The 17,402-nt window shown below is 54.2% G+C and overlaps 1 pseudogene; it reads left to right on the plus strand.

Annotated features, from left to right (window-relative positions):
* Positions 1-8,270: 8,270 nt before the first annotated feature.
* Positions 8,271-14,506, plus strand: LOC149747666 (uncharacterized; annotated as a pseudogene).
* The last annotated feature ends 2,896 nt before the right edge of the window (positions 14,507-17,402 follow it).

Genomic DNA, 17,402 nt, shown 5'->3' on the forward strand with positions numbered 1-17,402 from the left:
AATAAGGAAGAAAAGAAGAGCAACGTGGAGATACAGGGGAGGAGAGGGGACAGTGACAGTCTAATGACAGATATTCCAGCTGTGAGACACCTCAGGGGGTGTCCACCCAGCACTGACCACACATCAGAGGAACCCCAAGAACCACATGGGACCCTCCATGTGACCTGGCCCAACAAACTGCCGTCATTTAAAGCTCAAATCCAGTTTATTTTTACTGAATTCGGGAAGATATTGGTTTTTATGGACACACTTAAGCCTGTGTCAGAAGAAAATCAAGGCAACCAGCTGAAAGCAAGTTTGAAAAAATATATTATAAGATATTATATTTGTACAAATTGCACTGTGATGTATATGTATCATATACCTATACATTTATATATATAAAGAGAGAAACAGAGGCAGAGAGACAAAGACAGGGCACACTGAACTTCACTGTGACCATTGTATAGGGAGAAAAATGGACTGAATACGAATAAAAGAAGATTGTAAGTGAAATAAACTAGATGTGAAATTAAAAGGCTATATTTGAAATAAACCAGATGTCCTTCATCCTCTAAGAGTCTAAAGCCTCTAAGAAATAATATTTTCACCCTGTTAATGTAGCAAGCAGCTTTCGATACAATGTCTTTGACTCATTGACTTTTCAGAGCATTTGTATGATACACTGAGTCTAATTCCACAATCTCTGCTCAGGGCAGAGGACAGCCTTGTGTTGGTTTATCTAGTAGAACAGCACTCAACCCACCCCTGCCCTGAACAAGGAAACCCTGTCCAAGCCCTTGGCTGCGGGAAGAGGCGGGAACATCGCCCGCGGGAATCGCTCTGGACCACAGCGCCCGTCACAGAGTTTTCAGAGAACTGAGCCAACCAAACAGACCAGATCTTTAGGAGAAAAAAGGAAAGCAGAGTGCAGAGGTTGTCCTTCTTCTCTGGGCTCTGCACCCATTCCTTGGTGCAGAGTGGAGAACAAATCAGAAAGGAATTGATGGTGATGCCCAAGAAACAAGAGGAGAGTCATATGAACACTTCTAAAGGGAAGGAATTGATGACACCAGCAAAATGAATACAAACTCGGCCACAGACCTTGGCGGGGAGCGTGGTCCAGCACAGAGCGCGCCCTGAAGCAGGCAGGGAACATGAAGGTGCAGGGGGGACCCCTGGGCTGCTCCCCCAGAACACGGTGCCCCTCCAGCCAGTCCCACGGAGTTAATCGTTGTACAGACTGTGCTCCGTCCAAGCAGAACCTGGCAGTGGAGCCAAGGGAGCGTTCTCCTCCCATCACGTTGGAGGGCATTGTTGCAGAGTATGCAGGATGCAGGCGAGAATCTGGCACAAGGAATCTTTCCATCCTCCTGGCTGTGGAGTGAACAGGTGGCCCCAAATCTGTCTATGTGGTAGGGGGTGGAGGTGGGTGGGAAGAGGATGAATCTTAAAATATAATGTCCTGAAACTTCAATCCCAACCACATAAAGGAGGGGGGAAATATGCTGTAAGGCAGTATTCTCAAAAATTTCCGCCAAAATATCACTAATGTCAGAAGAAACTCCATGTGCCTTGGACGAGAAGAAGGGCCAGATATTGGTCCAAAGCCATCATCTCCAATCACAAAATGCATCTGACGTCTTGGTTTTTGCTTTTAAATCACGGGATGACTTTGTGTGCTGTTGTATAATAGATCCGTGCTTGTTTTTATCTAAAGGTATAGTTTGAAATTATCTATCAGTTAAATGACTTAATTTGTCCCCCAAAGAATCACATGGTGCCTGATGCTCCAGGAAGACAGGCTGCACTCGTCCTGGGACCTGACACATCACCTGCGCCCTCTGCAGGTGTGAAGAGAACACTGGCACCCGTGGGACGGGCTCTGTGGTGAAGACAGAGCACAGAGGCCGTGGTGGCGGGAGGAGGCCCCGTGGACAGGGGGGGCCCTGGCGCCCTCTCCCCCAGGGCCCCTCTTTCTTCGAGACCTGCTGCGCTGTTCTGCTTGCCGAAGGGCTAGGCAGCCATCTTCCGGCCCAAACGTGGGAAAAACTTGCTTCCGGGGATTTCTCTTAGCGTAGCCGAGATGGGTAATGTGTGTGTGCGTGTGTGTGTGTGTGTGTGTGTGTGTTTCTCAAAAAGATTTGAAAAAAAAATGAGAGGACAAATAGCAGACCATGTACCAGAAACACAAAAGGCCAGGGGACTTCCCTGGCGGTCCAGTGGTTAAGACACTGAGCTTCCACTGCAGGGGGCGCGGGTTTCATCCCTGGTCTGGGAACTAAGATCCCACATGCCCATGCCACAAGGGTTGGCCAAAAAACAAACAAACAAAACCCCCCAAAACGAAAGGCCAGCTTTCTTTCCTCTACCACTTGCTCTCACCTGAGAGAACCATGCTTCATCTCAGAGGCCAGGCGAGCCTGGGCAGCCATGTCACACCCACGCCAGTTCACGTCCCTTTCAAGGACCTGGTCTCCCAGACTCCCAGAGGAGAAGGAATTGGGCTCAGAACCCAAATGCGACTTAAGACATACAGGTGAGGGACTTCCCTGGTGGTGCAGTATTTAAGAATCCACCTGCCAATGCAGGGGACATGGGTTCGAACCCTGGTCCAGGAAGATTCCTGCATGCCGCGGAGCAACTAAGCCCGTGTGCCACAACGACTGAACCTGCGCTCTAGAGCCCACGAGCCAGCACTTCTGAGCCCACGTGCCACAACTACTGAGCCTGCACGCCTAGAGCCCGCGCACCGCAACGAAGAGTAGCCCCCACTCGCTGCAACTAGAGAAAGCCTGCTCGCAGCAATGAAGACCCAACGCAGGCAAAAAAAAAAACTAGACACATAGGTGTGTGTGGTATGTGCTGTGTGTGTTGTGTATCCTGTTTATGTCATGTGCGCTGTGTGTGTGGTGTGATACACACACGCAAATCATGGGATGCAGTGCAGTGAATCTTGAGCTCAAACAGAGCTCAAGTCTGTCTTTGCCACCCACCCCAGACCCCTCCCACTCAGTAATGTGACCTGAGAGGTCTCTTTGTCTTCAGGAGATGGTAAGGATGGAGTGACTGGCAGATGAGATAATCCCAACCCTTAGACAAGATGCCGACTCCTATCTACGGCATCTGCCTCAGTCCTGTGTTCTACCAAGTGTAAAAGAAGACCAGATTCACACAATAAAGACAACCCCTACAGAAGAATTCTAACTCCAACAAGAGTGAGAGCGCAGCCCTATCACAAAAGCTTAACAATGTGGAATAATATTCCGCTGAGAATATGGAAGAGGTTGAAAATAGTTTGGTTTAATTATGTCACTACAGTCTCTACTATGGTATAGGCAGGTAGACCGTATTGATCTAACAGTCTGGATGGTATATCTTAGGCTTTCTCTATATCACAACAGAGAAATTGGCAGGGAGGAAAAAGAATCCACTTAGTCGGAAATCATTCATCCTTCTTTCCAGACCAAACCTTACAAGTGAATTCAGTCTCTGAAATCTGGGTAAATCGCATGACTTTGTTTTCACTCTGACCTTTGCAACCTGGCTGATGGAGGCTGGGTCTGCACGCCCAGTGGTCCGTCCTTATACTAAATGGACCTACGAGCAACCAGCCGGTTCAGCCAGGCCACCAGCTACTAATCAACCAGTACCTGGTTAATCTTTATTGAGTTTCCAGAGTTTTCAACTGCCTGCATCCAGGTGCACGAAGGAGACTTTGTTTTTCTTTGTCCTGTCCTGCGGGGACAGGAAGAACAGCCTTCTGTGGGAAAAGCAGACAAGATTCCGTGACAACAAGTGAGCCCTGAGACTGTGGCCTCCTAGCCAAGCCACTGGCAGAGGGCACAGCCCAGGCCTGCCTTTGCTATACTACGTACCACTTCTGTCTCCCCACTGGGACTGGAGCGGAACGTGGAAGTGTGGGTGGCATTAGTGACACAGTACCATCAGTGGAGTTCCTCGCTGTGGACCGTTAAAAGAAGACACTAAAATTCACCACGAGTCCTGCCTGTGGTCTCCAGGGGTATGGGAAGGGCATTTTGCGGAGTAACTGTGTGTTAAGGGTATGCTTTGGCTATTTCCCCTGGCCAGGTCATTGGAGGGGGAGCTAATCACTCAGTAAACAGAGAAGAGAGATGCTTATACTTAATAAGCCATTGCAAATGGAAGAAGCAAGCTCCTATACCCAATGTGATTCTCTCTAGAAACAAATGGCTTGGATCCAAACACTACAAAACCCTTTCAGAATGCCGAGAGGTCTCTCAGTCCCAGCGCCCCCAGACGTAATCCTCCGGCATCTTCTCTTTCACGTGGAAGTAGCTTTAACAAGGGAAGAGGGAATGACTGTGTGTGCACGCATGTGGCACAGTCGTGAGTTTTTCTTTTGTCTTGTTTCGGAGCCCCTGATGGGCAGTGTATCCTTCTCTCTGGGGAGCAGCCGCTGCAATTAAAGGGGAGGGCCAAATACCACGCGGAGCCGAGGCGCTGGGAAGTGCCTCCAAGACACCCTTCCCCAAGGGTGTGCTCAGCCCCCTCCCTCCATGCCCCCTGCGACACTACGGAGCTCTGGCTGTGCAGCAAGGGGCAGGGTTGGCCTGCTGGCAGAAGGGAGGTCAAGGCCTCTGCCAAGGTTGGCTGCTCTGGTCTCTCTCATCTGTGTCCTGCGCCAGCCCTCCTCTCGGATGAAAGAAACAGTGTGGTTCAGTGGCCAAGGCAGAGCTCGGGCTGGGAGCCTCGGCTGCGACCCTGGCACCACAGTCCTGGCCACTGATTATCTTGTGCCCACTCTAGATATTTTCACTTAAAATGTGGGCAATAAAAACCCTGACCTGTCTCCACAGGCTGTAATATTAAAAAGAAGAGGAAAGGAGGACGGGGCACTTTGTAAATACACCACAAGGAACTTCTAAATACAGCTGGCGGAGCTCACCAGCCACCAGGGGCCATATGAGGAAGCAGAGGCAGCTCCCAGCCAGGGAGTTGGGATGGAACGGCTGCTCTCCGGCGTGCACACTTGCTATTTCTTAGCCCTTCCCTAGGAAAGAGGACTTCAGGGGTTTCCACCACCCACCCACCCACCCCCCCCAACACACACGACCAATGTCAGGGACACTAGCATCGCTTCCAAGTGGAATAATTCAAAGAATCCAGGAAGAAGACAAGCACATTTTTTTTTTCTTTTCTCCTCCCTATTTAAGAGGGGGTGAATCTCTGGTCTCCTTCTGGAAACAAAGAAAGGAATAGGGCTCGCTAATATGATAGCCCCTCAATTTTCCAGCTTGTGATTAGAAAGAGAGGTGATTAGAAGTGATCATAAATGGTGCTAGGTCTGCACGCCCCCCTCTCTCTTGGCGGTTTCTCCCCTTTTCCCCTTTGGTAAATTAGACTAAAAACTGAGAGAGTCACCAGAATGTTTCCACTCTGCTAAAACCCACGGCCAATTTGCCCTAATAATATGATTTCTATATGTTTCTATATTTACACTTAAAAACGTTTCAAAACTACAGTTGGATACCTCTTCTCACCCTTAGGACGGCTCTTATTTAAAAAGCCAAAACAGAAAATAGCGAGTGTTGCTGAGGTCGTGGAGAAATCGGAACCCTTGGGCACTGCTGGTGGGAACGTAAAGGGGTGCAGCCACTCTGGAGAACAGCAGGGCAGTCTCCCCCCCAGATTAAATAGAGAATCATCATATGATCCAGCATACACCCCAACAAATTGAAAGTGGGATCTCAAAGAGGTATTTGTACATGCCCTTTCAAAGCAGCATGATTCACAATAGCCAAAAGGTGGTCTCAACCCAGGTGTCCATCAACAGATGAATGAATAAGCAAAACGTCATCTATGCATACAATGGACTGTTATTCAGCCTTAAAAAGGACTGAGTTCTTTTGTTTTCTTTTAACATCTTTATTGGAGTGTAATTGCTTTACAATGTATGCCATGGACATTATGTTAAGTGAAATAAGCCAGGACAAATATTCTATGAGTCCATTTATATTAGGGATCCAAAGTAGTCCAGTTTATGGAGACAGAAGGTAGGATGGTGGGTGCCCGAGGCTGGGGGAGGGGAGGGGGAGTTAGTGCTTAATGGGGACAGAGTTTCAGTTTGGGAAGATGACAGTGTTCTGTGGATGGTGGTGATGGTTGTGCAACAGAGGGAATGTCCTTAGTGCCACTGAACTGTACACTTAAAAATGGCTAAGATGGTGAACTGTATGTGTGTTTTACCACAATAAAAACTGTTTGTCCATCTGACACCATGTTCTACCCTCCTGACATATTTGAGGGAGGAACAGGCATTCCAGTCCCCAGGAAGGCAGGGCAGAAAACTCTCAGCTCTTCACCGCCTCTGGGCCTGGACTGGGGAGATGCCCCGCGTTCCCGGGAGTTGGGGGGATCTAGACTCCAGTCTCTCTGGTCTCATCACCAGGGCCCACGCGGCGGGTCTCAGGCTGCCCACCGGCCTTCCCTGCCTCTGGCCCTTTGCTTGGAAGCACCGAGACAGGTCACCCCCACTGGAAACATCAGGGCAGACGGTAGCTACGGGGTGTGCGGAGAAGGCAGTTTGGGCCTTGTCAGGGATGCCAGTCCTTCTGCCAACTTCCCAACTCTGCGGAAGTCCCTGAGCTGACAGGAGAGCATGGCCGCCACGTGTACCGCCCAGGACAGCTGGCCCGCCACGGTGGCCTGGAACACTCAGGGGGCCTGAGTCTCCTCAAGCTCCAGCCCATCTTCTGGGGTGCCGGCTCCTCTCTTCCGTCCCTTCCTGCGCCCGGCTCCCTGCGCCCTCCCCAGAGGCCCCTGCAGGGCTTCCCCACCTGTCGCCCCGCCAAACAGCCGCTCCCAAGTAGCAGCCACGGAAGCTCCCGTGAGGCCCCATCAGAACCAAATCTCCCTCAGCTGGGCACTTCTGTTTTGTTTGTTACCATTATCCTCTTTCGTCGCCTTTCCCCATCCCTCTGGAAGCTTCTTTGGCTGCAGACCTCTTCGTTAAGTGGCTGTTTCTTTCGGAAAACTGGTGCTCCCGACGGGGACTTCTTAGTACTTTCCATCGCGGGCCAAAAGGCAAAAGCGCTTGAAGGACACCAGGGCCCTAATAAGGCAGGTGCAAGACGATCCTTCGTCTCCTGTGGCCTGGGGCGCGAGGAAGGGAGGAGAGGGCAGGGCCATAGGGAACGGTCCCGGGCGGCCAGGCAGCCGCTGCACCCCCAGCCCCCGCCCCGGGGGAGGCGGGCTTCGGGGGCTCCAGATTCCCAAGCGCGTGTGCGGTGCGCGCGCCGGGGGTGGCGTCCGGCCGGCGCGCGAGGAGGTGGGGAGGCCCCGCCCGGGCCGCGCTGCCTGTCCCCACCTCAGCCCGGCGGCAGCTTCGGCTGCTCCCGTTAGATGGCGCTCGAGGCTTTCAGACCACTCGCGAAAGTGCGCCGGGCCGGGCACACAAAGCCCCGCGGGCCGGGGGGGACGCAGCCTGCCGGCAAGGGCGCGCGAGACCGACCCCACGGGGCCGCATGACCAGGCCCGGGGCGCGGGCGGGGCGCTCCCGCTGTGCCTCGGCTCGCTGGCCGCGGCCTCCGACCCTTCGCCCCTCCGCCCACTCGCGCTCGGTCCCGGGGCCCGGCCGCGCTCCGGGGATAGGAGCCGCGAGGCTGGGGCTCAGGCCGCGGGGGCCCTGGGGCCGGGGACGCGCCAGGTGGGAACCGGGGCGCAGACACAAGCCTCCAGACCGCGCCCGCCCGCTGCTCTTCGACTGGCCGCCCCGCTCTCCGCGAGCCCGGTCTCTGCTTTGCGGGGAAGCGGGCAGGTGCGGGGTCGGTTGTGTGTTTGAACCGTTCCGCTGAAATTGTGGTTCGGTACGAGGTTTAATAAACTTCGTGGGCGCTCGCGTTTCCAACAACACGGGGCAAACTTTCTTGCTGTCCCCGATGCGGGTGGAGCCCGGGTGAAGCTCAAGCAGCCTCCTTAAAAAAAAGAAAAAAGCTCCTGGGACTCTGGGGCGTAAAACGCGACGGTTAATTTCTAAGTAACCGTTCGGGGATCAGGGAGCGAGCTTTCCTTCCGCCACGAAGTTCGGCTCCCCTTTCACCCTCTCCAAGAAAAGTGACTTGATCACGCTCTCCCGTCCCTTAGGCTCCTCCTTATGTCGCCTGCGCGGGCCCCGCCGCGGAAAGGGGTGCGTCTCCCAGACCCGGAACACGCAGCAGCGAGACCTTCCTTTGTGCCTACACTTGGCTGTGAACTTTCCCGCGCGGTGGGTTCTCCTTTAAGAAAGTAGCGATCTCTATGAATATTTAATGCAGGGCCCGGGCCGGCGGGGCGGACGCGAGCCCCGCGCCCGGGTCCCCGCAGCCGCGACGGGGACCGGGGGCCGGTGGGCCGGGGGCGAGAGCCGGGCTGGGGCGCGCGGCCCGTCGCGTTCATTTCCTTAAGAAAGCGGGCGGCGCGGTCGGAAGGACGATTTTGGCCCCGGCCGCCTTTCCCACCCCCGCCCCGCCCCGTACCCGGTTTTCTGCTAGAAGCGGGCTCGGGAGCTCTGAGCCCCAAGTGTACGCTCTTGTCTTTGATGGTATCGACCAAGTGCGGTTTCAAATTCAGTTGCCCCGACTGAGGCCGGTTTCCTGTCTGTGTGCGCAGTGGATGGAAGGACCGCGCCGGGTGAGTCCAGAGCGCGGGGAGCGGGCAGCCGGCCCGGCGGCGGAGGGGGAGGGCCGCCTGGCAGAGGCAGGCCTCCGGCTGGCTGGGCTCTGAACTGGGGAGCCAGGTGGAAACGGAGACCCCGGCAGAGAGGAGCGTGTGTGTGTGTGTGTGTGTGTGTGGGTGTGTGGGTGGGTGGGTGGGGGGATGGGGAGGTGATAAGGGACGAGGGGTCGCGAAGCCTGGAGCCCAGGCGGCCGCTGGTGGGAAGGTCTGGCGCGCCTCGCAGCCGTGTCCCTCTGCAAAGACCCGGGGCAACTTTCCCTCGCCGCCGCTGACCCTCTTCCTGCGAAGGAATAAAGTGAACTTGCTCAGCTACTCGATTCCGCTGGCGGTTCAGTTCTTTCTGCTTTGGTATTGAGTTTCTTTTCCACCTTTCAGTGTGAACAGCCTTTGTGTCCTTAACTCTAAGGTGTGCGTTTATGTATACATATATTCTATAGTGTGTATATATATTCTATCGTGTTTGTATATATATGAAATATATATGAAATAGTGTGTATATATATTCTATAGTGTGTGTATATATATATATATATATATATATATATACACACATATCTATGAAATCTCCTAGGTACTTTATGATCCCATCTGGATAAATTAAAACCCAGATCTGTAATGTTTATTCTTAGTTTACAAAAGGCAGGGAAAAAAATGTGTGAGACACATGTCTGCAAGTATATCAAAAGTACTTTCCCTTCTGCTGGAAAAAGTTGCCTGCAAATGGCTTCCCTTCACTGATCCTGGACCACCTCTACTTCTCCAGGAAACTAAATCGGGTCATAACTAAAGCACCCATCAGACCAAGCAATTAAGTGCCAATAATGACTATTAATGACTATTAATGACTGTATTACTAATGATTGGAGTTGAGGACTCCAAACCACGCTGTTTCAAATTTCTGCTACCCCAGATTTTTATAGCATTCCACCCCCGTAAAGGAGGTAAGAAGACGGATGAAGTTCTCAAAGAGCTCTCCAGCAGGTATCCCATGGTCAAGGTGGAATTTATTTATTTCAGTAAAGTTGATTTCTACTTCTGGTAAATAACGGAGTCTTCACTCCTGGCTGCGTCAAGTTACGCGAAGTGTAATTGATGGTGGTGGTTATTTGGTTTGGATGCAGAATTTGGTCGTGGGGGGATTGGAAGGGAGGGTGCGTTCTCCCTCCAGTTACTCTGGTAATACTGAGAGCCCTGGAAGATTTTAAGAGACAAGTGTTTTAAATCTTCAGCTGGACTCGTGGATATCGGGAAGGCTGGGAACTGGGGAAGTGAGGGCTGGTGAACTCAGGGAGCAAAGGAGAAATAAGGAACTTGGTCTGAAAAAAGATTTTCTTTTTGCTCATGGGTTCACATGGTTTTAGCCTGTCACAGGCTGAGTGACTGTTCAAAAGAAAAGGTTAGTGAGACTCATCTGTTGGTGTAAAGGCTATTGAGGCTGAAGGTGGTTCACCAGCCCCCCTTGCCTCTTTCTTGACACCGCTTCTCACCCCAAACGGAAATCCAGGCTCAGTTCTGGGATGGGAGGAGGTGGCAGGGAGGGAGGGAGGGAATACATCGCCACTGGGAGTCCACAGTGAGAAGGGAGGGCAGCTTGCAGGGGCCCTGGCCAGCCACCATGACGCAGGCAGGCTCAGCCACGGGGCAGTCGGAGGTGTTGGGTCACCTCTGCTCGTTCCCCAGTGTTCAGCCCTTCCTGCCAGCCTGTCAGGACACTGGGTGAGCTGGGGCAGTGAATGTGTTCAGGACATCTCCCCGGCACCTCGCTGGCTCCTGGTGGAAGCCAGAGCAGCAGCGCACATCTGGTTCTGATGTATTTACCAGGCTGGTATGGAAATGCCCAGGCTTCACGGCAGAAACCTGAGCTGCTTGCGACCAGTAAAGTCCTCTGCTAAAGGAGCGTGAATGGTTGGATGGTTTCAGAGTGCTGGGTGGCCCCCCGCTCTCCAGGTGAAGCACTTGACCCTACCCCATTCTGTTTTGTTAGAGTTAATTGCCCTGAGGGTACCTCACACCTCAGCCAAGGAGTACAGCAGAGAAGGGGTCCTCCACAGGTAACTGGATGGTGCGGGCTCATCTTGGACACCTGACAAGTCCCCAAACCTCACCTGAATGAAGTGGGCCTGGGGTATGCTCTTGCCAGTGGCTCCTTTTGCCTGGCTCAGGCTGTCAGCAGTCCACATAAGACCCTGTAGTCCTGAGAGTCCTGCTACAGCTCCTTGGAGAGGGCGGCCGACCCCAGAGGCTTAACACGACAGCTCCATACTCAACAACAAATTCCCTGCTGACCCTGAGAATCCCAGGGAAGAGGGGGCTAGAGGCCGGCACGCAGCTCCCGTAACTCGGGGCAGTCTGGGCCCTGCCCATCACTGAGTCTGGTGGCAGGGAGAGGGCCAGGGCTCCGAAATTCTGCTGTTCCGCTTCCTTGGGTCAGCTGCAGACAAGCCTGAGACTGCAAATACCTGTGAAGAGGGGAAGGCGTGGAGGCTGGAGCTGGCCCTGTGTCCTACCAGGGTTCTAGGGCCCTGGGAGCCCTCCGAGGTGGCTGGGGGCAGAATACCAGAGGCCATTTGGTCCCTCGCCTTACCTTACAGAAGGCCCACATCATCAAGGTCTGAGAGGACTTGCTTTCCCAGGAAACGCAGGGTGGGGCGGATCTGGTGAGAATTGGAGGCGTTTCCTCAATTTACTTACACCTGGTTTGGAAATTGACATACAGAGGACAGCAAACGCTTTACCCAGATAGGACCTCTGTGGTGTCAGCAAACTTCTCCCCACGTCCCCTGTGGATCCCACGCACCCCCATTAAGTAGCCCAAACGCACTGTTCAAGATGTCAGGTTAGCTGGGGGAAGGAGTTTGATCCGTCCCCTCCACCCAAGTAAGGACAAATGAATTTTGTTCTCAAAAAGAAAACTTAGAGCTTGACACTTTCCCCAGCCAGATGCACCTAAGTTTCACCCAGGTCTCTAGTCAGCAACCGCAACCCACCCCCACCTCTTTTTCCTTTCTCTGTGGCTTAAAGTTGCACTTCAGGAGGGTTTATATCATGTTGTTCATGTCAGCAAGCCTCCTCGTCTCCACTCCCACCCATCTCCCTGGTTGGAATGGTAGCTGGAAACCACACACACACAAGAAATTCTCTTTAAAAATTTCTGCTATTCTTCCCAACTAGAGGAGTTGACAGGACGCAGACACGTTAAGTTGCAGAAAATACGGTGGACCGATCAACCCAAATGCATCTCATTTGCACTTGCGCGTAGCCGGGGGTAGGAGCTAGTGTCACTCAGGCTGGGCTGACTGGGTGGAATTTCCGAGCAGGCCCCTCCGCAGGGGCCATTTGTGGGGTCGAAGCCCCGGCCCAGCCCAGGCCAGCAGGAGGAGGGCGTAGTGGGAGGCGTCCGGAGGCCTGGCCCGAGGGCTGGAGCCACCTTCGGCAGACCTCCTGCTCTGGGCAGCTCGGGGGGCTGGGAGGCCTGGAGGGGTGGGTGCTGGCAGCTGGATGCCCAGGTCGTCAGCCATTCCCAGGGCCTCCCCCTGGGTTGAATTAAAGAAAGGAAACACCTCCGAGGAGAGTCACTGACCACATATTATACCCGCTTCTACCTCTCCCCCAAGGTTTTGTCCCCATCACCCACTTTGTCCTCATCCACCCACGGGTGGAGGGACACCTCTGCCTGATGCGTTCCTCCACCTACTTCGAGTCCTGAACTCGGACCCTGAGCTTCTCGCTTCCCGCCTGTCTCACTGAACCCCACTCCTGGGCCCCCGAGTTCCCAGGGAAACGTGGGTAGTGCCCTGGGGGCCTTGGTACCCAGCGGGGGCAGTTAGGGGGAAGGCACGGGTCTTTGAGGTGCTCCCGCTCTCCAGGCACCCACTCCCCTGCGCTGGTCGCAACTTTGCCCGATCCCGGGGCTAGGGCGCAACTCCTACCCACGTATTCCCACCCGGCAGCTGGCGGCCCAGGCTGCGCTGGGGCGCAGGGTCACCGCTAGGGCTCTGTGGCGGCGGCGTGAGGGGCGCGGGCTGCAGGGGCCGAGGAACTGGGCGCAGGGCCCAGGCCGAGGCCTTGGGAAAGGCCCACCTGCCTCCGTGAGCGCCCCAGCAGCGCGTCCTGGGGGCGTCCTCGCCACCGCGTACCGCTTGCTTTCCTTGCCAAGGCCCTGGTGACTCAGACGCCGCCAACCCCACGAGCTCCCTTCTCCAGCGCTCGGCTCTGGCCGGGCGGGGAGACAGGGAGGCGTGCGCAGTGCTCTAGGCCTCACCGCCGGGCACCCAGGCACCGCCAGGCACCCTGGCACCGCCGGGCACCCTGGCACCGCCGGGCCGGACCGCAGCCCACCACCTTCCCGGGGCCAACCGGGGGCGACGCGTGTTGCCCAACGGGACCAGCGCCTCACCGGGCCGCCGGGGGACCAGCCACGCGCCCTCGCTCGCGGCGGAGCGCGGGGCCGAGGCTGCGACGCCCGGCAGCCAGCCCCGCACCATTGACAGCCCGGGCACGTCCGCGGAGCCCGGGGGGACGATCAACGGACTCTCCGTCCCGGGAGCTGGGGACACGCCTGTAAGGTGTGTGATGATTTAAAGATCCTTGGTACTACTTTTGCGCGAAGCCTTTGTTCCAGCTTTGTCAGCTTGCGCGCCTTCGGCAGCTCCCCCTCCCGGGCCCTTCCACCCCCATCACCCCCCGGCCCCCCCCACAACCCCTGCAGAGAGGGCCTGGCGCAGGGAACCTGCCCGGATCAACTGCCCCGCTCCAGATCCCCTCCTGCAAAATGCTCGTCCCTCGGTTACATCTCCCCTTCGCGCTTGGGGCAAATGAACACGGTTTGCACCGCCTTCGCCTTTGGGGCGAGGTTCTCCCAGAACAGGGTTTCTGAATGTGACCTCGGGCTGCGGCGGCGGCGGCGGCGGCGGCGGCCTCCTGCTGCCGGTGAGAGAGCAGCTTTCTGGCCACAGGCCGGGGCGACCGAGGTGCGCACAGCAGGGCCATGGGTAGGGGGTAACCTGCCCTCCCACGGTAAGAATTTGAGGATTCAGACGAAAAGAGCAGGTTAAGGATAACACGGCCGTGAACTAACTTGACTCCTACTGGCAACAGGGCCACCAGGGCCCGGTATTCCCGGGTAGGGTGGCCCTCTCCCAGCCCCCAAATAAGGTACAACTCCTCTTTTAGCCAAAGTACAGCTAGATGCAGGGTGTTTAAAGGATACTCTGGCAAACAGGAGGTACAAATAATGACTGTTCCCATACACACAGGCTTGCATGCATCGTCGTATGTGGCCACACATTTCCCATTTCTCCCTAGTGTTTTTAAATTAAAGCTATTTAATTTGTCTCCATTCCTTCCTTCTAGGCCTTTATGCCTGCACATAGACATTTGGAGAAAAATCAAGTGTGAGCACCTCTCCCCGCAGAAAGTTCTGTATGTTACGTAACACACTCACACAGGGATTCCTCGGGTTACCAATTTGCTCCCAATCAGCCAGCACTTGGCTTTTTGGCTGGGGTAGGGGTGTCAGGGTGATGCAAATGGATGTGGCGGCTTCACTGGGGGGGAAGCGCTTTTCTTCCCCCTTCTTGAAGTCCCAGTTCAAGGCCCAGGAACAAAGGGAGAGGTAACTGATCTGTCCTCTGGTCTCTCTCCCTTCACTTCCACCCCCCTCACCTGCAGACCTGCAGGCCCTCCTCCTTGATAAATAGAGGAAAGCCTGTGAGTTCAGGTACACAAGTAAGTAGTGCTGACCTGCGAGGCTCCCCCATTGAAAATCAAAAACCCCATTTTAGGTGTGCCTTGAGTCCCCACCACCTCCTCTCCCCAAGATGTCACTGGACCCAAGGCTATTTGCTTAGCCTCCCTCTCTTGTTAAAAACATCCAGGACAACTATTAAATAGTTCCTGGAAGAGTTAAAGACATCTCTCAGGTTTGAAACAGTTTTTTAAAGCCCTGTTTGGAAGAAATCTTGGAGAAGTACAAAGCATAATCAGTAGGATGGCCCGAGCAAGTTTGAAAGATTTCTCCCCCAAAACGTTAACTAAAAAGAGTTTGTAGGTGTTGTTTTCTTTACTGATGGGTGTTTCCCTGTTGTAACCTACAGATTCTCAAGACCAAGCTAGCAAGACATTTAGTTTCATTTTGTTAGTTTCTGGGTGACACGAATCTTTCCGATTAGACCTAATTTATTTATTTTTTAAAAACTCTGCTGGAGAGTTTTCAACCTTGGAAATGTAAATGAAGCATAGACTCTCCCTCCGAGATTCTCACATGGGCAGAATGGAAGGACCCTGCCTGGCTCCCCTTCACACCTGGAAGTTGCCCTGCCTGAACCTAGGTGGACTGAGGGTGACAGGTTTGGGCATCTTTTATTTCAGTGCTGGCGCAAGGCGAGCTCTTTGAAATGAGTATCTATTCTATTTCAGAGTGCAGTGTCCCAGTCGGCTAAATGGGCTTGTCTTCTGCCAGGAGGGACACAGTCCTGCAGGACAGAACAAATGTTGGATCTCCCAGGAAGCTTCGTCAAAACATCCCTTGCCCTTTTGTTTTTGTTTTTGAATTAAAGATGTGTTTTCTTTCCTCTCAGTGTTCGTCCCGTTATTTTGTAGCTACAACAATGAAATGTGGAAAACAGTTATTCTTTTTTGTCCTCTGTAAATGTCTCATTTGGGGACCTCGGGAAGCTCCAAACCTACCTCAGGTGTGTCCTGTGCTTTTGATGTCGACTCACTACTCATGGGGGTGCCCAGAGACTCACACTAGGTTCCCCCTTCCCCTGGGCATCCTTTCTCTCCCAAACAATGCCCCTCGCGCAACTCGAGACTCGCAGGGGAAAGGGACTTACTTAGAGAAAGCATCCCAAGTTAATAAAGACCAGACTCAAGTTCTCCAGGTAAGTGATGCTTATACTGGGGGCAAGAAAGCCAAGAACCAGCATCACCCCAGGGGTGACTCCTGTCAGGAAGGAGTGAGGGCAGCAGGCACATTGCCACAGAAATTGCTAAAACTATGGCAACCACGTGAGGTTTACGGTTAAATTCTGCTATATTCCCAGCCAGCTCAAGTTATTTAAATTTTAGTTTTGTTCACACACGTGCACACACACCCCAACTAGGGTTAAGTTACCAGCACAATTTCCCTGGGCAACTCTGGTGACAGGAACCACTGCCAACAAACTTATTTTCTGAAGAGTAAAAAGGAAAAAAAAAACACACACACACACAAAACCTCTCCATGTCTTTTAAACGGTTATTTTATACTATTTAACATCCCCACAGACAGGAATTGGCCGGGACACCACTGCTTCTTTTTCTAGGAACAGGTAAACTAACCATTCTTCTTCCCCTCCCCCAAGACACAGCTATTTTTAAAAGCTAAAATTTCTCTTTCCAAAGGGAGGAGAAGGAACAAATTCCATTAATGAATTACGTACATGGAATGTGGCTTGTCTAGGGCAATTGTATTTGTAAATAAATGGCTTCCTGTTTATTATGTACATTTTCCTGAGAACTCTGATGCCTCTGAGCACTTAATATAACAAATATATATTCAACTTCTGGTTTAATTTCCACTGGGTTTCTTTCTTTCTTTCTTTTTCTTTTCTTTTCTTTTCTTTTTTTTTTTTTGTATTCACTACAAAGAAATCAGGTTAAATTGAGTCAGTTGGGGGGCGGTGTTCAGGATCTTGAAGCGTCCAGGCTGACCGGGGGAAAAGTAACCTCTTAAGTTCTCACGTTTACCAAAGTGCGAGCGAAGGGGGCTGGCTCCCTGGAAATGCTGCTGTAATCAATCTGGGGAGTTTCACTTTTGCCCCCGGATCTTTCTAAAGCTGACCATGGCCTCCTGTGGCAGCTTGAGAGGCGAAGCCGGCGCGATCCTGCTGGCGGGCGGCTTGGGCACCGACCCGCCGCCTGGCAAACCCGCCTCCCCTGCGGCCGCATTCGCCCACCGCCCGCTCAGGGTCGCCGCGCAGGCCAGCGGCCCGCAGCCCGCGGACGGGGATCGCGATGCGGCCGGGCACACGCGGCCGACCCCCGCGTTCGTGGGGCGCCCGAGTCCCCCACCCCCACCGGCGGGGGCGACGGCTGGGCCTGGAGCCCCGAAGTCCACCAAGCGCCGGCCTCCCGCCGTCCCGCCTCCGCTCGAATCCCGAACAAAGCAGCGCCCCGTGCCCCAGGCCGGCCCCGCTGACCCCTGCTTCCCGGCCCCCCCCTTCGGACTGCAGCCCAGGGCTGGAGCCTGCTCCGAGCCGGTGCGTCCCCTCCCTGCGCTGCACCCTTCGGGAAGGGACACTCCGTGCCCCCGATGGAAGCCCCAGGCCCGGGTCTCTGGCCCCGACCCAGGTCCTTGGAGACCCGGGGCTCCAGCTCCGTCTTTACTTTTCCTCCAGGGCCCTCGGCGTGGGCCCCAGAGAGGGTCGGTCAGCAGGCCCTGAGCTCAGCTTTCTCAGCTCCACGGTCATCGAATTCCCGGCAGAGCAAGCCGGGCCCCAGGACGGAAAATCCGCAAACGTGGAGCAGAGGGCAACAGGCCTTTCTACCCTGGTGTTCCCAGAAGTTGTCTCCAGACGCCCGGAGCCTGAGCCGCGCTGGGCTCAGCCGCCCCCCAGCCCACCCGGGAAACTTCCACAAGTTCGCAGCCCGCTCCTCAGGTTCTTAGGTTTTCTCCAGCTACCGGCCTTGTCGATTGCTCTGCCAACTGTCCTTTAGTCTCTAGGGCTCCCGAGGCCTGAGTC

The sequence above is a fragment of the Delphinapterus leucas genome, chromosome 13 (assembly GCF_059928025.1).
Source record: "Delphinapterus leucas isolate spDelLeu-1000000601 "Yukka" chromosome 13, BTC_Dleu_Yukka2, whole genome shotgun sequence".
Classification (NCBI taxonomy): Eukaryota; Metazoa; Chordata; class Mammalia; order Artiodactyla; family Monodontidae; genus Delphinapterus; species Delphinapterus leucas.